The following is a 24415-nucleotide window of genomic DNA, read 5'->3' on the forward strand; positions in this document are numbered from 1 at the left end:
CCTCCTGGACCAGGGCTCGAACCCATGTTCCCTGCATTGGCAGGCGGACTCCCAACCACTGCACCACCAGGGAAGCCTGCATGTGTCTTTTCAAATTAGACTTTTCTCTGGATATATGCCCAGGAGTGGGATTGCTGAATCATATGGTAACTCTATTTTTAGGTTGTTAAAGAGCCTCCATACTGTTCTCCATAGTAAAAGCCTTTACCCTCTCTTTTGGCTATGTGTCTATACAAACTAAGTGGAATGGAGACCTGCAGTGACTATCTGGAAATATCAGGATCCAACATGTTAACTGATTTTTTTAAAGCACCTTTTAAAATGTTTAATGAAAATTACTCTCTAGGGACTTCCCTGGTGGTCCAGTGGTTAAGACTCCATGCTTCCAATGCAGGGGCCATGAGTTCAATCCCTGGTCAGGGAACTAAGATCCCATATGCTGTGTGGCATGGCCAAAAAATTAAAAAAAAAATCACTCTTTAAAGGTAAATTCTGCAGCTCTTCTTTTCCCCTCTTAAACAAGGATTTAGATATCCAAGATATTGTAAATGCTTTCAACAATGATTTACACAGAAGAATTATGTTTTAGGGGGAAGAAAAGAAAGGAGTTACATTAGAGGAAAGATTTGGGGTTTTTTTTCCAGATAAGGAAAATGAAGACCTCAACTGTATTTTAATTTATGCCCCATGTGGGCCTAAAATGTGGTGCACCCACTTCACAAGATTTGTAAGAGGCCGAAGCATCTTACTCCTTCTGGAATGTTGGCAGTTGCCTTATTAGCAATGTCAGTTGCACTGCTATGACCTGGCCTGTTTCTATAAATGACCATTGCTTTTTTTGCTCCCTTTGGTCTGTGTAGACACAGCCTTTGGAGGGCATTGTGAATGAGTTCAGCCAGGGCATCTCACATAATCTCCCGTTATGAGGAGCCAGTGAAATAAAGCTTTCTCTCAAATTCAAGTGAGGCGTCCCAGAGAAAATGAATCTTGAAGCCTGCTCTTATGCCAGGGGCTTATCATGAAGATAATAGAAGTGCCTTATTACTGAAATAACCAAGTGAGAGTAGCAAATTCCCATAGGAGTGACTATTCTCTCTCCTTTGGAAGAGGCAGCTTTAGAAAAGAGCCATTTAAATCTAAAAAAGATGTATATACATATATGGATATATGTATATGTATAACTGATTCAATTTGCTGTATAGCAGAAACTAACACATTGTAAATCAACTATACTCCAATGAAAAATTTTTTAAAATTACAAAATAAAAATTAAAAAAGAAAAGAGCCATTTGAGAGAATGTGGAAATTAGCATGGGCCTACCAGGCTGGCAGACATAGTGTGGGCAGCAAAGAAATTAGGTTGAAGGCATGGAAGGATGGTAAAAAGATGCCCAATACAACCAGAGGAGTTTGACCTGGGGATGATGGTCACCTCAGCAGATGCCTCACGGCTGAGACTTTGCTACGTAGAAGATTAACTCCCACAACATCTTGAAGGTTGAAAAACCGTTTGAGCCTATTTGCCATATACACTAGAGGCAAACATATTTATTATTTTTGTGATTGGTTCTGCTGAAAGTGGTTCAGTACGTTCTATGACTGTAATAGGCCAACTAAAACTTATTAAAGCAGTGTCTTTTTTAAAAAAATAAATTTATTTATTTTTGGCTGTGTTGGGTCTTCGCTGCTGTGCGCAGGCTTTCTCTAGTTGCAGCGAGAGGGGGCTACTCTTTGTTGTGGTGCGTGGACTTCTCATTGTGGTGGCTTCTCTTGTTGCGGAGCACGGGCTCTAGGCGTGTGGGCTTCAGTATTTGTGGCTCGCGGGCTCTAGAGCACAGGCTCAGTAGTTGTGGCGCACGGGCTTAGTTGCTCCACGGCATGTGGGATCTTCCCGGACCAGGGCTCGAACCCGTGTCGCCTGCATTGGCAGGTGGATTCTTAATCACTGCACCACCAGGGAAGCCCTAAAGCAGTGTTGAAATGAGGCATATAGGTGTGAATGATGCGTAGTAGGTTATTTATGAAAAATTACTTCAATAAAAATTTTAATGGACATGCAGAAATGATTTTATGCATAAACACACTATGAGATTAATGAAAGATAATTAGACTAATAGGAGAATATGGAGCCGAAGAACGGTATTTAAAAAACATTTTGCATTGCTGGACAAAAAGGTCTGTGTGTATGTCTCCTTTTACATAAGGATCCAGGCTTAGTGTCTCTACTCTCAATTTGTTCTTTGTGACTTGGAAGCAAAGCAAAAGAAAAAAAAAGTATCATTTTAGCATTAGTATAGCATTTTACAATCTTCTGGCAGCTTTTGTATTTATCGCCATATGGGTGTACGTTAAATCTGCATCTCCCTCTCATTTATATGTTTATGAAGTTATAAAGATATACACATGTGCACACAAAATAATTAAGCAAGTGATATGTGCTTGACAATGTTTGGTGACCTAATGCCAATTAGAGAGGTTTAAAAAAAAAACCTTGCTTTTCTAATCCAGTTGTTTGCATGCTTTTTGGTTTATGCACTTAAGGACAAAATCCATTTAAAGCGCCGCAATTAGCATACATGCAGCTTGGAGTGGGACTTCTATTTATTCCAGATGGCCTTGAAAAATTATTATTGAGGCGCTTAGAGACCTGGAAGTCACAAGATCCATTAGGATGAGACTAAAATCACACTTTTTCGTTTCCAACAGTTTCTCCTGTTCAGGAGGGGGTATACTTTTGACTTGGGGGGAGCTGAAGGTATGTGGCTTGCCTAGGCTGTTGAATGCAGCCAAATTAGCTCAGCTCATCCCTCAACGAGGGAGTCCTGTGTTTGCAGGCACCTTGCCTAACCCTGTTGTAGGAAAGTGGCTCATCGTTTTTAGAGCTCAGAAGAATGCTCAGTTAAAGGCTGCATACAGGATTTGTATGCATGGAAGTTAGCAGTTACACTGATGACCTCTGCTCTTTGAAAAAATACGGTTGGATTGGAATGAGCAAGATTGTGATGCTCCCCATTGAATGTCATGTTTGTTTTGCTTTTGAACCATAGTGATGAAACCATTATTCATAGTAGGAAGGTTCTGGTTCCAGGATCAAGGGACTGGGTGTGGGGTCTCAGATTGTGACCTTTGGCTGGGAACATCTCTAGAGAATGTCACAGAGGTCAGATTTCCATTCCTACAGCAAAGAAGGGACCACAAACATCCAGCTCTTGTGGTTTGCTGAGGTCTGAGTCCAGGATGCAACTCTTTCTGGTTAATAGAGAGGAGCTCTTGTCTGCAAGGAGCCTGCTAAGATGGAGATATCCAAGTGCCAGAAAGCCTGAGGTCTGCACAGCTGTATCACCTGGCTTTTGGTTACACACCTTGGTGGTCTCTGAATTTAGCTTAGTACAAGAAACCTGAAGGAAAAAAACAGCTGTTCTCCCAGAACTTCAAGCAGGTAGAAATAGTGAAGAAATAGGAGTTTCGATTGAAATGTCAGAAGCTAAAGTTGGGTCTGAGAAAGAGAAATACCACTGGGAAAAAAGGTAAACTCCTGCCATAATTAAATGACAGATTGCTTCTTAGTGACTCTGACCTTGCCCTCCCAGGTAGAGCTTTGGGGACAGCGTATCCACATCTGCTTCAGGGCCCTAGAGGGAGGCAGTGGTCTCCTGCAAACTGTCAGCTTTAATAGTGAGCACCTTAGGTCTCTGGGCCACTACTGGCTTTCAGTTTGGAATTCTGGGGCACCATGGTCCTGCTGGATTAGGAGTGAGAGCTAGTTTGGGGTTCCTTCTATGATTCGCATAATTCAGAGATTCATCCAAGTTGTTGCTTATAGCAATAGTTCATTCTTTTTTATTGCTACAGAGTAATCCATGGTAAGTATGTACCACAGTTTGTTTAACCATTCAGCTGTTGAGGGACATCTGGACTGATTCTAGTTTTTGGCTGTTAAGAATAAAGCTGCTATGAACATTCCTGTATAGGCTTTTGTGGGACGCTAAGTGTTCATTTCTCGAGGATAAATGCTCAAGAATGCGGTTGCTGGGACGTTTGGTGATCACATGTTTAGTTTTATAAGGAACTGCCAAGCTGTTTTCCAGAGTGACAGTGTATCATTTCACATTCCCACCAGCAATGTATGAGTGATCCCATTTCTCCTCATCCTTTCCAGCATTTGTTGTTGTCATTATTATTTTATTGTAGCCATTCTGATAGAGGTGTAGTAATATCTCATCGTGGTTTTAATTTCCCTTTCCCTGATGGCTAATGATGTTCAACATCCTTTCACATGCTTATTAGCCATCTGTAGGTCCTCTGTGGTAGTAGGTCATTTGCCCATTTTCTGATGGGATTCTTTGTTTTTTGTTTTTTTTTTGAACTGTTGAGTTTGAGTGTTACTTACATATTCTGTATTTCCTCCTGGCTCATTGCTTGCCTTTTCAACATTTTCCCATGGTATTTGACAGAGCAAAATTTCTAATGTTTTTTTGAATTTAAATTTATTTATTTATTATTTTTGGCTGTGTTGGGTCTTCGTTGCTGTGCGCCAGCTTTCTCTAGTTGCAGCGAGCAGATGCTACTCTGTTGTGTGCAGGCTTCTCATTGCGGTGGCTTCTCTTGTTGTGGAGCATGGGCTCTAGGCGCACGAGCTTCAGTAGTTGTGGCTCGTGGGCTCTAGAGCGCAAGCTTGGTAGTTGTGGTGCACAAGCTTAGCTGCTCTGCATCATGTGGGATCTTCCCGGACCAGGGCTCGAATCCATGTCCCCTGCATTGGCAGGCGGATTTTTAACCACTGCACCACCAGGGAAGACCAAAATTTCTAATTTTGAAGAGCTCCACCAGTCTTTCAGTTTTTTAAAATTTATTTATTTATTTATTTTTGGCTGTGTTAGGTCTTTGTTGCTGTGTGCAGGCTTTCCCTAGTTGTGGCGAGTGGGGGCTACTCTTCATTGTGGTGCGCGGGCTTCTCATTGTGGTGGTTTCTCTTGTTGCGGAGCATGGGCTCTAGGCATGCGGGCTTCAGTAGTTGTGGCTCGTGGGCTCTAGAGCGCAGACTCAGTAGTTGTGGCGCACAGGCTTAGTTGCTCTGTGGCATGTGGGATCTTCCTGGACCAGGACTCGAACCCATGTCCCCTGCATTAGCAGGCGGATGCTTATCCACTGCACCACCAGGGAAGTCCCAGTCTATCAGTTTTTCCTCTCATGGATCATGATTTAGTGTCAAGAATTAATTGGCTAACATGAAAAGATGCTCCACATTGCTAATTATTAGAGAAATGCAAATCTGAACTACAATGAGGTATCACATCACACTGGTCAGAATGGCCATCATCAAAAAGTCTACAAATAATAAATGCTGGAGAGGGTGTGGAGAAAAGGGAACCCTCCTACACTGTTGGTGGGAATGTAAACTGGTGCAGCCACTATGGAGAACATTATGGAGGTTCCTTAAAAAACCAAAAATAGAGTTGCCATATGATCCAGCAGTCCCACTCTGGGGCATATATCTGGAGAAAACTCTTAATTCGAAAAGGTACATGCAACTCCTGTGTTCACAGCAGCATTATTTACAGTTGCCAAGACATGGAAGCATCTAAATTTCCATCTACAGATGAATGGATAAAGAAGATATGATACATATATATATATATATATATATACACACCTATACATACATATACACACACAATGGAATATTACTCAGCCATCAAAAAGAATGAAAAAATGCCATTTGCAGCAACATGGATGGACCTAGAGATTATCATACTAAGTGAAGTAAGTCAGACAGAGAAAGACAAATATCATATGACATAATTTATATGTAGAATCTAAAATATGATAAAAATGAAATTATTTACAAAACAGAAACAAACTCACAGACATAGAAAACAAACTTATGTTTACCAAAGGGGAAAGGGTGCGGGGGAGGGATAAATTAGGAGTTTGGGATTAGCAGATACAAACTACTATATGCAAAACAGATACATAACAGGGTCCTACTGTATAGCACAGGGAACTATATTCAATATCCTATAATAAACCATAATGGAAAGGAATATGAAAAAGAATATATATATATATATATATATATGTAACTGAATCACTTTGCTGTATACCAGAAATTAGCACAATAGTATAAATCAACTATACTTCAATTTAACAAAAGAATTGGGACTTCCCTCGTGGGGCAGTGCTGAAGAATCTGCCTGCAAATGCAGGGGACACGGGTTCAAGCACTGGTCTGGGAAGATCCCACAAGCTCCAGAGCAACTAAGCCCATGCACCACAACTACTGAGCCTGTGCTCTAGAGACTGTGAGCCACAAGTACTGAGCCCACATGCCACAGCTACTGAAGCCCACGTGCCTAGATCCCGTGCCCTGCAACAAGAGAAGCCACCGCAAGGAGAAGCCCACGCACTGCAATGAAGACTAACCCCTGCTTGCCACAACCAGAGAAAGCCCGTGTGCAGCAATGAAGACCCAATGCAGCCATAAATTAATTAATTAATTAAAAGAATTAATTGCCTAGCCCTAGATCTTGGAAATTTTCTTCTATGTTTTATCTAAAAGTTTTACAGTTTTAACTTTTATTACGTCTATGATACTTTTTATGTTATTTTCTTATTTAGACACACTCCACACTATAATATTCACCTTTTAAAGTGTACAGTACAGTGGCTTTTAATATATTCACAAAGTTGTGCAATCATCGCCACTGTCAAATTCCAAAAAAGTTTTCATGACTCTAAAAAGAAATCCAAAACCATTACCAGTCACTGCCCATTCACACCCAGCTATCTTATGGGTGTGAAGTGGTACCTTACTGTGGTTTTCCTTTGCATTTTCCTGAGGAGTAATGGTGTTGAGCATCTTTTCATGTGCTTATTGCCCATTTGAATGTCTTCTTTGATTCAGATCCTTGCCATTTTTAATTGTTATTTTTTCTTTTTAGTATTAAGTGTTCTGTGTACATTCTAGATACAAGTCCTTTATTGTATTTATACTTTGCAAATATTTTTCTCCCATTCAGTGGGTTGCTTCTTCACTTTCTTCATGATGTTCATTGAAGCACAAAAATTTTAAATTTTCATGAAATCCAATTTAACTGTCTTTTCTTTTGTCTCTCATAAATGCTTTGCCTAACCTAAGATCACAAAGATTTACTCCTGTATCTTCCTCTAAGAGTTTCATAGTTTTATCTCTTACATTAAAGTTCATGATCTATTTTGAGTTATTTTTTGTGCGTATTGTAAGAAGGGGGTCCAACATCATTCTTTTCTATGTAGATATCAGTTGTCCCAGAATCATTTGTTGAAAATACTTTTCCCTTTATTAAATTGGTACCTTTGTTGAAAATCAGTTGACCATAAATATATGCACTTATTTTTGGATTCTTTTTTTTTTTTGCGGTACGCGGGCCTCTCACTGTTGTGGCCTCTCCCTTTGTGGAGCACAGGCTCTGGACGCGCAGGCTCAGCAGCCATGACTCATGGGCCCAGCCGCTCCGCGGCATGTGGGATCTTCCCGGACCGGGGCATGAACCCATGTCCCCTGCATCGGCAGGCGGACTCTCAACCACTGCGCCACCAGGGAAGCCCTATTTTTGGATTCTTAATTCTATTTTATTAATCTATATGTCTGTCTTTATGAAACACCACATAGTCTTTGACTACTATTGCTTTGTAGTTAGTTTTGAAATCAGGAAGTGTGACTCTTCCAATGTTTATTCTTCTTTCTCTAGAATGTTTTGGCTATTCTGGGTACCGTGACTTTCAGTGTGAATTTTAAAATCAGCTTATCAATATCTGCAAAGAAACCAACTAGGATTTTGTTAGGGATTGTGTTGAATCTGTAGATCAGTTTGGGGTAATATTACCATCTGAACAATATTCAGCCTTTCATCATTAAACATGATGTTATGTCTGGGATTTTTCCTAGATGCCTTTTATCAGATTGAGGAAGTTCTTCTTCATTCCTAGCTTGGTAAGGGTTTATTATTATTATTTTTTATCAATGAATGGGTGTAAGATTTAGTCAAATGATTTTTCTCTATTGAGATAATCATAGTATTTTTCCCCCTTTATTCTTTTGATATGGTGTTTTATATTAACTAACTCTTTGATGTTAAGCCAACCTTGCATTCTGGGGATAAATCCCACTTTGTCATGGTGAAGTGTCCTTTTTATATGTTGCTGGATTGGGTTTTCTAGTGTTTTCTTGAGGATTTATGTATCTGTATTCATTAGGGATATCGGTCTGTAGTTTTCTTTTCTTGTGATGTGTTTTTCTGGTTTTAGTATTCGGGTAATACTGACCTCATAGCATGCGTTGAGAAGTGTTCTTGCCTCTTCTGTTCTTTGGAATAGTATGTGAAACTTGGTATTAATATTTTGGTAGAATTCACTAGAGAAACACTTGGGGCCTGGGATTTTCTTTGTGGTAAGTTTTAAAATTATTTATTCAGTGAATTTAATTTTTTAATAGTTTGATTCAGATATTCTTTCTCTTTTTGAGTTAATTTCAATAGTTTGTGTCTTTCTAGGAATTTGTCCATTTTGTCTAAATTATCCGGTTTGTTGGAATACAGTTGTTCATAGTATTCCCTGGTAATCTATTTTAGTTTTAAAGGATGGTATTAGTAGGCTTCCCTGGTGGTGCAGTGGTTAAGAATCCGCCTGCCAATGCAGGGGACACGGGTTTGAACCCTCGTCCGAGAAGATCCCACCTGCTGCGGAGCAACTAAGCCCGTGTGCCACAACTGCTGAGCCTGCACTCTAGAGCCCCTGAGCCACAACTACTGAGCCCATGTGCCACAGCTACTGAAGCCTGTGTACCTAGGGCTTGTGCTCTGCAACAAGAGAAGTTACCGCCATGAGAAGCCCATGCACCACAATGAAGAGTAGCCCCCACTCGCTGCAACTAGAGAAAGCCTGCTCACAGCAACGAAGGCCCAATGCAGCCAAAAAAATAATAAAAAAATAAGTAAATAAATTAAAAAAAAAGGATGGTATCAGTGTCCCCTCTTTCTGTTTTGATTTTAGTAATTGAGTCTTTTCTCTTATTTTCTTGATCAGTCTGGGTTAATATTTGTCAATTTTGGTTGATCTTTATAGAGAACCAACTTTTGGTTTCATTGATTTTCTTTCTTCTTAACTCTCAATTCCCACTGTAGTCTATAATATTTCTTTTCTTCACTTGCTTGAGGTTTTATGTGTTCTTTATTTTCAAGTGTTTTGCAGTAGAAAGTTAGGTTATTGAATTAAGATCTTTCTTTTTTTTAAAAAAAATATAAGCGTTTACTTTGTAAACGCTGTAAAAAAAATACAGCATTTACTTTGTCTATAATTTCCTCTAAGCACTGCTTTAGCTGCATCCTATAAGTTTTGGTACATTTTTATTTATTTATTTATTTATTTATTTATTTATTTATTTATGACTGCATTAAGTCTTTGTTGCTGCATGGGCTTTCTCTAGTTGTGTCGAGCAGGTTCACTGCGGTGGGCGAGCTTCTCATTGCAGTGGCTTCTCTTGTTGTGGAGCACGGTCTCTAGGCACGTGGGCTTCAGTAGTTGTGGCTCTTGGGCTCTAGAGTGCAGGCTCAGTAGTAGTTGTGGTGCACAAGGGCTTAGTTGCTCCACGGCATGTGGGATCTTCCTGGACCGGGGCACGAACCTGTGTCCCCTGCATTGGCAGGCGGATTCTTAACCACTGTGCCACCAGGGAAGTCCCTGGTATGTTTTGTTTCGTTTAAATTTATCTCAAAGATTTGCTAATTTCCCTCGTTCTTTCTTCTCTTAACCATTGATTATTTAAGAGTTCATTGTTTGATTTCCACATATTTGTGAATTTCTGAATTTCCTTCTTTACATTATTTATAATTTTATTCCATTGTAGTCAGAGAACATATGTTGTATGATTCATTCCTTTTAAATATATTGAGGAGTATTCCATATCCTAACATATGGTCTGTCCTGGAGAATGTTCTGTGTGCATTTGAGAAGACTGTATTCTGCTGTTGGTGGTGAAGTGTTCTATAGATATCTGCTAAATCTTGTTGGTTTATTGTACTGTTTAAGTCTTCTATTTCCTTGTTGATCCTTTTCTGGTTGTTCTATCCATTACTGAAATTGGGATACTGACGTCTCCAACTATTATTATTGAATTTTCTATTGCTCCCTTAAATTCTGGCAGTTTCTGCTTCATGTGTTTTTGGGCTCTGTTGTTAGCTGCATGTATATTTGTGATTGTTATATTTTCCTAATGCATTATTCCTTTCGTCACTATAAAAGTTCCCTTTTTATCTCTAGTAACGTTTATTAAAGTCTGTTTTCTCTGATGTTGGCATAGGCATTCCATATTTCTTATGGGTTTTGTTTCCATGATATATCTTTTCTCCTCCCTTTTTACTTAGATTATTTCTTTTTTTTTTTACATCTTTATTGGAGTATGATTGCTCCACAATGGTGTGTTAGTTTCTGCTCCATAACAAAGTGAATCAGCCATACATATACACATGTTCCCGTATCTCTTCCCTCTTGCGTGTAATGTGTGTTTCTTGTGGATAACTATAGTTGGATCTTGTTTTTTAAAAAATCCATCTGACAGTCTATGCGTTTTGATTGGAATGTTTCACCCATTCATATTATTGATAGCTTGACTCAAGTCTGTAACATGATTTATTTTTTTTTAATTAATTTATTTTATTTTTGGCTGCATTGGGTCTTTGTTGCTGCACATGGGCTTTCTCCAGTTGTGGCGAGCGGGGGCTACTGTTCGTTGTGGTGCTCTGGCTTGTCACTGCGGTGGCTTCTCTTGTTGCAGAACACAGACTCTAGGCACGTGGGCTTCAGTAGCTGTGGCATGTGGGCTCTGTAGTTGTGGCGCATGGGCTTAGTTGCTCTGCAGCAGGTGGGATCTTCCCAGACCAGGGCTCGAACCCATGTCCCCTGCATTGGCAGGTGGATTCTTAACCGCTGCACCACCAGGGAAGCCCAACATGACCTATTTTGACTAAGTTGGAATCTTTCCCATTAACTAATTCATTCAGTATGTACTGAGTACCTACTATGTGCCAGACACTGTGTCAGGTCTTGGGATTACAGAGCTGGCAGTGCCATAGGCATCGACTTTGGAAAGTTCTCAGACTACTGTGGGGAGGTAAATAAGCAAATAGGGTGATCAGTGCTATAATAAAGGGGAGCACAGGTTGCTGTGATGATGGAGAGAAGGGCGTCTCAAACGAGGAAAGACTCTGCTGAGGGAGGTGACACCTGAGCTGAGTCCCCAATGATCCATCACCAGACAAGTAACAGGGTAGAATCTCAGGAAGCAGCATGAGTAAAGGCATACCTACAAGAAGAAGTAGGGCTTGTACTTAGGGGCTGGGATGAGATCTGTGATCTCAGAATTAGATAGAAGCCAGGGCACACAGAGCCTTGCAGGGTACAAGGCATATTTGGACTTTATCCTGAGAGCAGAGAGAAACCATTGGGACATTTTAAGCAGGGGAGTAATGTGCTTTGGTTTGTGTTTTAACTAAATCGCTTTGGCTGCTGTGTGGAGAAGGGACTGGAGAGGGGACTGGAGAGGGGTAAGAACACACAACAGGGAGCCCAGTTGGAAGGCTGTGGAGTAGTGCTGGGAAGAGGGGTTGGTAGCTTGGCTTGGGAGAGTGGCTGTGGGCCTGCAGAAAGGTGAATGGATTCAGGAGGTATTTAGGAGGAAGACTGGAAAGAATGTGGTGACTGAAGGGTATGGATAGTGGGGATGAGAGTTGGGGGCAAGGAATTTCCTCTAAGGTTTCTGGCTTGGGAAGACTGGAGGAGGAGCTGTGATGGGCAGGGGGATGGGGGATGAGACTAGTTATGTTTTGTTTTGTTTTAAATTTATTTATTTTTATTTATTTATTTTTGGCTGCATTGGGTCTTCATTGCTGCATGCGGGCTTTTCTCTAGTTGCGGTGAGCGGGGGCTACTCTTGGTTGTGGTGTGCAGGCTTCTCACTGCGGTGGCTTCTCTTGTTGCGGAGCACGCCCACAGGCAGTAGATCTGTGCGTTGAGAGATCAGGGCTGCAGATACAGGCTCGGAGTCACAAGGTGCTTATCTCATTGTTAAATTTAAAGTAATTTCTAAATATGTAAGAAATAAATATTATTTGCAATATATAGATAGATTGTCCTCACTAGTTGGTGAGGGTAAAATCAGGGAAACTGGACCTAAATAATAGTAGAAAGAATGAGAAGAGACTGTTTGGAATGGATTGACAAGAGGAAGCCATGCAGAATGGTGTGAAGGTCTTACTGGCATCAGCCCAACATCAGGGCTCTAAGTGAGGGAGAGCCAGAGCACCTCTCAGCTTTGGTGTTTGGATGCCCATTGTTTCCCATTGCATGTGCCAAGCCCAAGAGCCCTGGTGAACAAACGTGCATTCGTGCCATGAAGTGTGTACACTGAAGGATAAATACCTATATTTATTTTTTCTTCCTTTTCTCTACTACTATCCAAAAGCTTAGATTTCTCTAGATCACAGTAGTTCAAGGAGAAGTAAGAGTTTTAGGGTAAGATAAGTAACATTATGGGCATTATCTATAAGTGATCAAATTACTAATGGAGATATTTATTCTCAGGAATCTAGAATCAGCTATTCCATCTTTTGGAAAAAGGGGTTTTATTGAGGTATAATTGATGTACAAGAAACTGCATATATTTAATGTATACAATTTGATGAGTTTGGACATAGGCTTATGGTTCTTGTTTCAATGACGACATCATCACCACAATCAAGGTAATAGGCAAATTCATCAACTCCGAAAGTTTCCTTGTGTCCTCCTTTTTAGATGTGTGGTGTGATAAGGACTATTCACATGAGTTCAGCTCTGTCATCTTCATCCTAGGATTTGGAGTCATAAAGACCTGGGTTAAGTGATGGCTCTTTCACTTACCACTTGTGAGACTTAGGGCAAATCACTTCACCTCGTTCTGATCCTCGATTCCCTCATTTGTAAAATTTGTAAAAACTTCACGGGATTGTTCTGAGGCACAGATGCTATAAGGTAAGTGAAAGGGCTTTATAAAGTATAAATTGCTGTTTAAGTATTATTTAATCATTTAGCTTCTGATTTCATTGTAAAATGTCAAAGTGTTATTAGAAAAACTGTGAGAGAGACTTCCCTGGTGGCACAGTGGTTAGGAATCCACCTGTCAGGGCAGGGGACGTGGGTTTGAGCCCTCGTTCAGGAAGATCCCACATGCTGTGGAGCAACTAAGCCCATGCACCACAACTACTGAGGCTGAGCTCTAGAGCCCGTGAGCCACAACTACTAAGCCCATGTGCCACAATTACTGAACCTGAGAGCCACAACTACTGAAACCTGTACACCTAGAGCCTGTGCTCCGTAACAAGAGAAGCCACTGAATGAGAAGCCCGCGCACTGCAACAAAGAGTAGCCCCCGCTCGCCACAACTAGAGAAAGCCCGTGCGCAGCAACAAAGACCCAACACAGCCAAAAAAAAAAAAAAAAGAAAAAGAAAAACTGTGAGAGTGTTGTTAATATCAGAATGTGTTGCTTTATTTAAAAGCTACTCGTTTAGTCCATTTTCCTCTAATAACAAAGAATATCATTAAGTAGTTATTAGTATCTATGTATCTATGTTCCAAATCTCAGGCTAACCAAGGATTGATTCTATCCAGTTTTTGTCCAGTCTTAGAGGAACACATATGAGGGTATCTATTGATGACTCATTTACTATTTCAAACATACTTATGTAAAAACCTAAAATGTATCAACTTCCATGGCTTCGTAGCTATCGTTACTCTCCCCTTTAGCCTGAAGTGTTTTAATGGCCCCAAAACATTTATATTATCTGATTTTTGCATATGTTAGGTGAAGCTTGGAATTATTAGTGTTTTCAATGTGTTCTATAAATATTCCTGGTTTCCAGACTGAGCTGGATATATTAAGAAGAGATGAATTTCAGCTCATGTGCATATCCAAAGGATTTTAAGATATTTTAGCTTACCTTTGATGACGTGGAACAGGTGAAGAGCAAAAGACTTTACCCAATGATGAATTTTAACTGGGGAATAGTTATTGTAAGGAGTCGTGTCATCTTTGCCAGATATTTAATCTAGTGTTGGATGCTAGAGGGGAAAATTACATTCTTGCAGAAATCCAGACACTGCAAAAGTTGTATGGAGCTCTGTGGACATTTCCTGATGCCTAGAGATTTGTTTTTCTAATTGTACCTCTGAGTGATGTATTTACAAATGCTGTTACATATGGCGAAGGGCTGTGGTAGATGGTACTGTCCCCTGGGGCACGGGTTCCTGGGTTCCATTCCCAGCTCAGCACAGTAACTCTGGACAAAGCCCCTAGTTTTCTCTGCTTCTGTCTCTTTAATGGCAAAGTGGAAATTAATACTTGCTATCACTGAACGCATGAAGATGCTAGATTGATAATCAGATCATGCCTTAAAACCACTTTGAGTTCTACTGAGAAATGCCTTGTTCTCAAATTGAGTCTGTGGTTTTGTAAGTATAAATATATTGTCAAGAAACCACTGGGGGAGCAAAACACATAGACCAAATAACAGGGGTTAGTGACATCAGTAAACAGAGATGGAAAGGATGGCATTGAAGAAAGCAAAGAGGAAAGTGTTACTCTCCAAGCAGGAGGGAACCACTGAAATGCTGGTCAGATTTAGATAAGGACCATAGCCTGGTGGCTTGAATGGCTTTTGCTCTCTTGTTGGTAATGAACTGAATTTGAAGGGGTAGGGTAAATGGAGGCAACCAGTGGTTGAGCCAAGGTGATACTCTCCGTATCTGCCTAGTAAGTTTTTTTTTTAATTTTTATTGGAGTGTACTTGATTTACAATATTGTGTTAGTTTCAGGTGTACAGCAAAGTGAGTCAGTTATACATATACATGTACCCACTCTTTTTTAGATTCTTTTCCCATATAGGCCATCACAGAGTATTGAGTAGAGTTCCCTGTGCTATACCGTAGGTCCTTATTAGTTATCTATTTTATATATAGTAGTGTGTATATGGCAATCCCAATCTCCCTGTTTATCCCTCCCCCTTCACCTCGTAAGTTTTTGAAAGAGTGTTTAATTGTTCAAATGCTACTGCTGCTTTAATGTCTATAGCTTTTAGACTTTACTCCTTTCAAGGATGTGACCTGTAAGGCAGCAGATAGAAATGATAGCTTATCAGCATCTAATGAGCCAATGATCTACCCTGTCAAATATTCTCCTACGTCTTCCATCCAACCACAAAAATTGAAAGAAAGAAGTCCCGGGGCCCTGACTGAGTCATTGGTGTGTCTAGTTGAAGGATGACGTGGGCATCTCATTGGCTGAGCAGCTTGAAGAGAGGTCTGCGTTCAGCCTGAGCCTGCCCAAGCAGGGTCCTGGCTGGCTCTTGACCCGCAGTATGAAAGTAGGAAGGTGAACTTGTAGCCTGTGAATACCTCAAACATGGCATTCACCATGCTATTGCCTTTTAAAAAATTTTTGTATTACCAGATGTGAGCTCTCTAAGGCCAGGGACTGTCTTTCTTGTCTGTCTTCTAGAGCCTTTGTCCATAGCAGTCAATTAATGTTTGTTGAATAAGCAGGATAACTTTCAAGCACCATAACTCCAACCTGTTAAAAGCCAAACCATTTTGTCTTTTAGTGGATGGCCAGCTTTCAAAGGAACCAGAGTTCTTTCTGAACCAGCACTTCTCAACTTTATTCTGTGCACACGAATCACCTGGGGATCTTGTTAAAATGCAGATTCTGAATCGGTAGATCTGGGATGGAGCCTAAGATTCTTCATTTTTAACAAGCTCCCAGGTGATGCAGATGCTGTTGGTCTGTATACTACACTCTGAGTATCAAGTGTCTAGACCTGGGTCTCTGCCTCATTTCCAAAACTTAATCCATCATCAAGTCTTGTTCGTGCTATCGCTTCTGTCCCAATTCTGACCATGTGTCTCTGTTTCTGTTGCCACAACTTTATCTGAAGCCTTCATATTATTTTGCAGGGATTAGTGTAATAGCTTTCATCTAATCTCCCTGGCTCTTTCCCCTCCACACCATTCTCTACACTGCAACCAAAGTGATATTTCTCAGATACATTTCTGATCATGTTTACCTTTGTAGCCTTCTATGCAGGGTAAAATAGTAACTCCTCTGTTGCTACGTTGCCTTTATATTAGATGGGAGCAGGGGCAGGGGCAAAACAATGTGAGACTTGAGGAACCAAGGGTTTAGGGTGGTGGTGGACCAATTAGGGGCCAATTCATGCATAAGGGCTGCCTACACATACTGTTCCATCCATCTCTCCATTCATCCATCCATCCTTCCAGCCATCATCCATTTATCCATCCATCCATCCATCCCTTTAGCCATCCACTTACCCATATAGCCAGCCAGCCAGTTATCCAGCCACCCAGTGGACCATCCATCCATCCATCCCTTTAGCCATCCATTTATCCAGCAAGCCAGTTATCCAGCCACCCAATTGACTGACCATCCAGCCAGCCAGTTATCTAGCCACCCAATTGACTGACCATCCATCCATCCATCCATCCGTCCATCCGTCCGTCCATCCATCCATCCACCCATCCACCTATCTATCCGTCCATTTGTCCATTCAGTCAGTTAGCCAGCTGGCCAGGAACCCAACATGCTAGGACTGTTGGCTCTTGGACCAGACAGTCAAAAAAACCTTTTCATGTCATTTACGATAAAACCTCAATAACTTGATATCCATTGTTTCAGATTCTCTGACAGATGAGATATCTCAAAGTTTTCTAGTCAAAATATTTGCTGTTCTGGGCCCAGTCAATCCAAACTCCCTTGCTCACATTCTTTTTTCATTTGAATTACTGAGAATTTTAGTGTACACTGAGTAACAATTTGTTACAAGTCCCATACCAAAAAGATGATTTGCCATTTCCTTTTTCTTTCATATTTCTCTTGTGCTTTTATCCAGGGTTTGGTAGATGGTGAGTGTGTGCAGATTCTGAGTGAGGTGTGAGCTTTGCTGATACTGAACCCATCCAGGGCATGGGATGTAGCTCGTCCCGCCACAGTGCCGACAGTGGCTGCAGCTACGGTAGAATGTCACATTTCCACGATCACGTTTTTTTGTTGTTGTTTTGGCTTTAGCAAAGGAGCCCACCTGTGTTTGCTGAGACCTACTCTATCTGGGATGACCAGATTTTAGGGGATGGGGAGAAGAGGAAGGAATGCTATTCTTTTAGTGGGCGGATGGGTGGGAGGAATCTATCTCAGGAATTCTTAGCTCCCTGCTTTCCAGTCTTTAGCCAGCACCCCCTGTGTCCCCACCCTGGCTCCCACCTCTGGAGTGTGGTTGCATTTATGGGAGAATGCTGAGCTCTGTTGACATTTGGTAGCGTTTGTTTTCTTCCCCCTTTAATGTAAAAACTCATCACAGGGGTTGTTCTTTGTTCATCTTTCCTGGTTTTTTGTACACTGACTAATGCTTACAGCTGGCTTTCTCGAGAGAGACGTACTGGGAAGATCAATCAAATGAGATCTTAAAGGGTAAATCAGGTTTTCAAATGTGTTCAGGCAGCTTCTATTCACTTCATTGAGAAGAAGTGCTTCCAAGGACAGAAATTTGCCCAGTGAAATGCCTCCCAAATTCAGCAGTCATGCCTCGGATGGCTGTTTTGCAGCCTGAGCTTCCAGCTCTGCTTAGATTTCAAATGACCATTTCAAACTCGAGCGTGAGGGGGGAAATGAAGTGCATTTGACATGAAGGAATTTGCTAATGGAAGATCAAAGTTGTAAAAAGTGTACCTTCACATGCGTTATTGGAGGGTTGTGAGGAGAGGGTGGGAAAAGGAAGCTGCCCAGAATACCTTTTTTCAATCATTTCACGTTTTCTTTAGTTGTTCAAGAAGACTCAAGAAATACCTCATTTGAAATGAACATTGTATTGCAGGAAAAAAATGCAGAGCTTGTTGTTTAGGCTTTAGAACTCAGTGCTGCAGTCTTGTGTACTCATAGGTGTCCCAAATGAAAATTTTTATCATTGAAGTTGCCTGATTCTGAGCAGAAGGTTTGTGACCACCTTGTAGGAAATTTGAAAACCACGTCTCATCTTTTATCCTCTTTTGCTACATTAAAGTCTGGTTGTACCTACGGGATGAAATGAATATTGTAGCCACTTGCCTTAAGAGATTAGCCTGTCTTTACATAGTGACCTTTGGTGACGTGTCCTTGCAGGGGTCTAGTCTGCTAGCTGTTAACTATGGGGGCTTGATCGGAGGATCCCCTCCGCCTATTACACACATCTTAATGAGTCCCTGCCACTGCCACACCAGGAAAAGCAAGTTATTCCCATGAGCCCTTATAGGAAACATAATTAGGCAGATGATTTTGTCAAACATCACCCAACATAGCCCACCATCCAGTATGAATTATCCCTTCATTACATGCTTTTCTAGACAGGCCCTGTTCCCCTCTGTTAGCAGGAAAATTCAGGACTGACTTCCCTAAAGAAGCAGCATGGGCTTAGGGTCAGCCTGAAGGTGTGATCAGAAGAGTTAACAAGGCTTTCTTGCCTTCTGCAGGTCATTTGTTCTGAGGTATGGCCGTCATCTGCTTCCAGAACTGGGACGGTTAAGCTGAGGGTGACTGGCTGGCTGCCAGCAGGACGTGGGGTTTTTTGCAGAGTAAACAGAGCAGGGAGCAAGGCTTCACTGACGACCACCCAGTAAGAGAGACCATGCCGTACCTGCCCACATTCCAAGGAGGAAGCAAATGGGCTTCAGTGGAAATCCACTTCTGAAGGCTTTCTTGAGGGGAAGGGGTGGGAGAAATGCCTCCTATCTCGAAAATGATGGCTGTCCATGTGTTTTTTTTTTTTTTTTGTCCATGTGTTTTATATGTCAGGCTCACACCTACAGTTTCATGGGACAGAAGGGTTCTGCTCCTACAACGTTTGAAAATTGACCTAATGCAGCCTGTTTGTTCTGCAGGGGTTCAGAGAGAAGGTCATGCAGTTAGTTACTGGGCGGGCTGGGACTAGAGCTTGGGCCTCTCGGCTGCCGTCAGATGCTCTGCACCATGTCATAATGCCTCTCCTCTATGGTTGTATTGCATCTCCAGCGAAATTTCCTTTGCACGCAGGCGTTGTAAACTCTTCTTATTAGAAGTTAGCAATAATCACGACGTTTTATGTTACTATAGCCCTTTGCATTTTACTGAGCTGTTTCATATAAACCCTTTCCTTCTGTCTTTACCAAAGCTTGTATTATTAATAATACTGTCATCTTCATTCCATGGATGAGGAAACCGGGGCTCAGGGAGGATAAGCAAATGGTTCAAGGTCATGCAGACAGTGACAGAACTGAGATGACTGTGCCTGGGTTCTGACTTCCTCAATGCCCTGTTGTTACACATCAAAGCAAAATGTAAATCTAAAGGTAGATCTTGAGAAATGCGATATTGACTAGATGCTTGCAGGAACATCATTTCACTGTTGAATGCCACTCCTCTACGTGAGAGAGATTGAGTCACCAGTATCCCAGAAACCCCAAGTCACTGGGTGATTTTACCTACAAGTCGTTGCCATAGCCTGAGCCCCGAGGACTATGTTATATTGAATCTCGGTGTTTGTAGTAACAGAGGTAGCTAAGGTTCAACAATGGGCTTATGGCCAATGGCAGTGCTTCTTACACCACCAGTGAGAGGGCCTAGCCAAGCAGGAGCTGAGACTGGTCCCAAAGGGCAAGTCTGCCAACGGTCCAGTGGCTAATGTGGGGATTAGCTGTTGCTCTGGGTAATCTGTGTCCAGTTCAGGCTGGCTACAGGGGATCCTCAAAGGCTTGTTTCACTTGGCTCCTTCTTGGTCTGCTGCAATTTCCCCCTTTTCTGCACGTCTTTCCTTTTAAAAATTCAATGAGATATTGGCATTTTTGGAAAGTTGATCATTTTCAAGCTGGCATAGAATTGTTTCTAAATGTTAATACTTAAAAAAATTGTAAGGGAAAAGAAGAAAAGCCCCGCCCACTTGTTTGGTCCCTTTTGAGAGTAGAGTCGGTACCAGTTCCACGTTTAGGGGTGCAAGCCCAACTCAGCAGGCCTATTGGATGTCCACTGAGGTTCAGAAGACAAAGATTTGGTCACACCAAGAAACTGAATCTTCTCGGTGCTGGCCCTGGGCCCTTCAGGTCAGGGCCCGTGTTGGCGAGTTGGCTGCCTGGAAAATGGTCCTGCCATTCCTTTGAGTTTCTCTTTTGTGAATGAATAGAAAGTTTCCATTTACAAAGCTTTATGATGTTAATTTCACTTAATTCAAGGGGAAAAAAAAGCCAAACAGGCAATTATAAGTAAACCACCCTAAGTAACATTTGGCAGTTAGGCTGAAATTTTACAGTCTGTGGTTTTCCTCAGTTCTGAACACGGACAGGCTTCAGAGCCGGAAGTGAGTTACGTTGACTTGGTACTTGTCAGACAAGGGCCCCTTTTCGCCTTGCTTGGGTAGATTATCAGGGTAGTAACTGTCAGTGGATTCCGTAACTCCCGGTAAGTTTAAGCATCTGTTTGTGGGTTGTTAAAGCGATGATATCACAGGAAAGCGCACTGTCAGGGGTATAAACGTTAGCAACATGATGGCACCTTAATAATCTTTTCCTCCCTTTGCAAGAGCAGAATGGGGGTAAGTACAAGGGTCTTTTTTTTATTATTATTGAAGCAAAAATTTCACATTCTAAGATAAGATGTTTAGTCAATGAGTTTTATTTAATTCAATTGAAATAATTCCATGATGACTTAATAAGCCAAAGTCTAAAAGGGTGGGTAAAAGGACAGCATTTCAGAGCAGGCAATGTAAAGCCGGAGAGAGGGGGAGAGGCAGAAAGGGGGTGGTGAATCAGCCACCATTTGCCAGTACAGTATACAATCAATACAATACAATATTTGACTTGGTGGAACAGACTTTTTATGGTTAATATATTTCTGAATCCCAAATCAGGGAATGCTAGGTCATTTCAATTGCTATACCCTCATACAGGGCCTGGCATCGGGTTAGGGCTCATAAGTTGACTAAGTGTGGAGGACTGAGTTTTGGACGATGCCGCCTAAGGGTCATGGGGTCTAGTGATTCACAAAGGTGAGCAGGACACAGAGGCAAGAAGAGAAGCCATGGGCTGGGAGTTTCATAATGGGTCAATGGAAGGGACAAAGTCTACCAACTGGAAGAGCACAAAGATGAACATTTGGATTTGACAAGAAGGTTCCAAGAGAAATAATAGTGCAATTTTAGGGAGTTAAATTCTGAGCCACAAACCACAGATGACCCTGACGTCTTTGTTGGTTGTAAACACCTTTCCAGCCCCATACACAGTGGGGTGCCACAGCCTACATTGATTAAACTATGTATTATATTGAGTTGAATTGAGTGCTGTCTGGGAGAGGGAAGGGAAGTGCTCAAGTGCCTCTAGGAATGCTAACCTGGGCCTGACACCCGGGCAGCTGGGAATTTGGGATAGGCGCGTGAACATGTAGGCTGTCTAGATGTAGAACAGGCGACTCCCAGAGCAGGGAGGACCTGTAGATTTCATTGAGACCAATCCCTTCAACGAACAGATGAGGAAACTGAGGGCGCATGAGGGGAAATGACTGACCCAGGTCACCCACCATGTTAGTTGCACAGTCAACACTAAAATGGAGGCCCTCTAATTCTCCATCTAGAACTTGTTCCCCTTTACACTTCATCATGACTTTGCAATGGAGATCACCCAGATGAGGGTCAGGAGACTCAGAGAATTAAGTGACTTGCCCATGGTGACACTAGTGACTGTCTGATTGTAGAGTCTATGGATGTCATGAGAGGAATATGTCACGATAGACGGTTTTGTGGTGGGAGGAGGTTAGAACTCCTTAAGAGGGATTCTCAGGAAAGGCTACTCTGAGGAGGTTACATGTGAGCTGAAAGCATAGAGAATATAGGGAGGAACTAGCCATGGAAAAGATGGGGGAAGTCCAGGCTGAGGGAATAGCAGTTGCAAAGACCCTGTGGTTGATACGCTCTAAGAACCATTGATGAGATCTTGGCTTGAGCCCTTTGTGGAGGTTATTCTTTGACAGACCCACTGGTCAACTGTTACTTTGCTGGTGTATATAACTCAAGAGTTGGCCTCAGAAGCTCATGTTGCAAAATGCCCCTTAAAACTTGTCTGTTACCTGCTGAGTTTTTGGTAAGAGCAGGATGGATCAATGGAGTATAACGGGGACCAGGAACAGTGGGAAGGAAATTAGTTAGGAATGGCCTATTAAGAATCTGTAGGACCAGCAGAATGGCCATCATCAAAACATCTACAAACAATAAATGCTGGAGAGGGTGTGGAGAAAAAGGAACCCTCTTGCACTGTTGGTGGGAATGTAAATTGATACAGCCACTATGGAGAACAGTATGGAGGTTCCTTACAAAACTACAAATAGAACTACCATATGACCCAGCAATCCCACTACTGGGCATATACCTTGAGAAAACCCTAATTCAAAGAGTCATGTACCACAGTGTTCATTGCAGCTCTATTTACAATAGCCAGGAGATGGAAGCAACCTAAGTGTCCATTGACAGGTGAATGGATAAAGAAGATGTGGCACATATATACAATGGAACATTACTCAGCCATAAAAAGAAACAAAATTGAGTTATTTGTAGTGAGGTGGATGGACCTAGAGACTGTCATACAGAGTGAAGTAAGTCAAAAAGAGAAAAACAAATACCATATGCTAACACATATATATGGCATCTAAAAAAAAAATGGTTCTGAAGAACCTAGGGGCAGGACAGGAATAAAGACGCAGATGTAGAGAATGGACTTGAGGATATGGGGAGGGGGAAGGGTAAGCTGTGACAAAGCGAGAGAGTGGCATGGACATATATACACTACCAAATGTAAAATAGCTAGCTAGTGGGAAGCAGCCGCATAGCACAGGGAGATCAGCTCGGTGCTTTGTGTCCACCTAGAGGGGTGGGATAGGGAGGGTGGGAGGGAGACGCAAGAGGGAGGAGATATGGGAACATATGTATATGTATAGCTGATTCACTTTGTTATAAAGCAGAAACTAACACACCACTGTAAAGCAATTATACTCCAATAAAGATGTTAAAAAAAAAGTCTTTAGGACCAGGTTACTGGTAAAATACTGACAAATATTTCACCTCTAAGACTTTTAGTATACGTCATGCTGCAGGATTCCTAGAAATATTTTTTCCGCTGTCTGTCAGAGGCTCATATTTACAGAGGCAAATGGATCAAAGGCAAGGGACTCCTAGCTGCTAGAAACATGAAACCATCCCTGTGTGGGCTGGGCCCTGGAATGAAGCAGTACAAGGCCAGGATGTTACTTCCGGCTCTGGAACTGACTTGTCTTTGACCCTGCAAGTTTTAATTTTCTGCTTTCTGTGCGATATGCATGAAATGTCTCCTCTTTTCCTTTTTAACACAATTGTAATTTCATCGATGGGATTCATGAAAGCATTAATAAAATCCAAACTCTCCGTAGTATGGATCATCAGGGTGTTCTTGGTTGTGATATAAAGAAAAGTGTGTTCTTTGAAAGAGTGTGGATAAGTTGCCTTGTACATTGCCTACAGAGAAAAGATAATGGAACCCAAATGTGGCCTCCTTATTTCCCCCCCTCCTTTTTTCTCCCCGCTTCGTGATAATGCTTTTCAAGGTTACGTTCTTTGATATTCAATGTTGTTGAAGGAGAATTAGTTCTGAGATTATTTGCCTCAGCTCCAAAGCAGAAAGTATTTTACTAAAATAGGATCCTTAGATTTGTTTGGATCTGCTGTTCATTCCTAACAGAAATTCCAAGAACTGTTGGTGACAGTCAAGATTCATAGCAACCTGTTTTCACAAGAGTTAGAAAGAAAAGAATACAATTCTCATAAGGCTCAGGTCCAAATTTGAAGGCTTTCTGGATCTTGGGATGGCAAATGGTGGAGTGAACGTGAATATATTAGGAACTCCTGTTCACATCATCATCTTCTGGCCACTTAAGAGTGGAGTTTAGGCGGGATGGGTGGGTGTTTCTCAGGTCCTCATTTACTAACACCTCTGTAGCTATTTAAGTAATGACCATTCTCACTGGTCGTGAAATTATGCTTTGTGCAATCCTGCCACCCGAAGGATCTCACTACGGGCCAGAGGTGGTCACAAGAAATCATTGCTGCTGCTGTAATGCTCCATTATGCGAAGACTAAACCACAAAATGAAGTCATGTACATTTTTGCCTTTGAGAAGTGTTTGGAGGGAAACCAGGATATGAACTATTGCCAAGTGAAATATAATGCCACAGAAAAAAAAGAGAAGATACTGTAAACGTAAAATTATGACAAAACTGACCATCTGGGTTACATATTAAACCACAGCTCTCAATTTGT

The 24415-nt window shown here is 41.6% G+C and overlaps 1 protein-coding gene across 2 annotated transcripts in view; it reads left to right on the forward strand.

The window, feature by feature from the left end:
• The window catches only part of HS6ST2 (heparan sulfate 6-O-sulfotransferase 2), a 288368-nt gene that overhangs the window by 15033 nt on the left and 248920 nt on the right, over positions 1-24415 (forward strand). The gene's annotated exons all lie outside the window — the stretch shown is intronic.

Source organism: Lagenorhynchus albirostris, chromosome X, assembly GCF_949774975.1.
Source record: "Lagenorhynchus albirostris chromosome X, mLagAlb1.1, whole genome shotgun sequence".
Classification (NCBI taxonomy): Eukaryota; Metazoa; Chordata; class Mammalia; order Artiodactyla; family Delphinidae; genus Lagenorhynchus; species Lagenorhynchus albirostris.